Here is a 239-nt window from a genome sequence, read left to right as displayed (position 1 = left end):
GCTAGTGACGGACGCCGCACCTTTCACGCCAGATCACGCCCATAACATATCCTAATGGTCATGTCGCGCCCTTGACCCTCCCTGCACCTTGCGGGCGGGGGCACCCCCCTCTCCCTGCCGTAGGATCCCAAGGACTCGATTCCGGAAACTCTTCGCGCGGGAGGAGGGCGGCCCCTCCCTCTCTCTCGACTCCAGCAGGCGGAGGTGTGAATGCTTCCACTGACAGCAGCGCAGCAGTG

General features: G+C 64.0%; 1 protein-coding gene across 1 annotated transcript in view; it reads left to right on the top strand.

Moving 5' to 3' along the window:
* The window catches only part of LOC119586379 (tubulin beta chain-like), a gene marked incomplete in the record, with an annotated part of 16,708 nt that overhangs the window by 16,073 nt on the left and 396 nt on the right, over positions 1-239 (top strand). The window contains 1 exon segment of the mRNA XM_037935099.1: positions 1-239.

The sequence above is a fragment of the Penaeus monodon genome, chromosome 21 (assembly GCF_015228065.2).
Source record: "Penaeus monodon isolate SGIC_2016 chromosome 21, NSTDA_Pmon_1, whole genome shotgun sequence".
Lineage (NCBI taxonomy): Eukaryota > Metazoa > Arthropoda > Malacostraca > Decapoda > Penaeidae > Penaeus > Penaeus monodon.
Note: the sequence above shows the minus strand (reverse complement) of the source record. Positions and strands in the feature narration are given on the sequence as shown.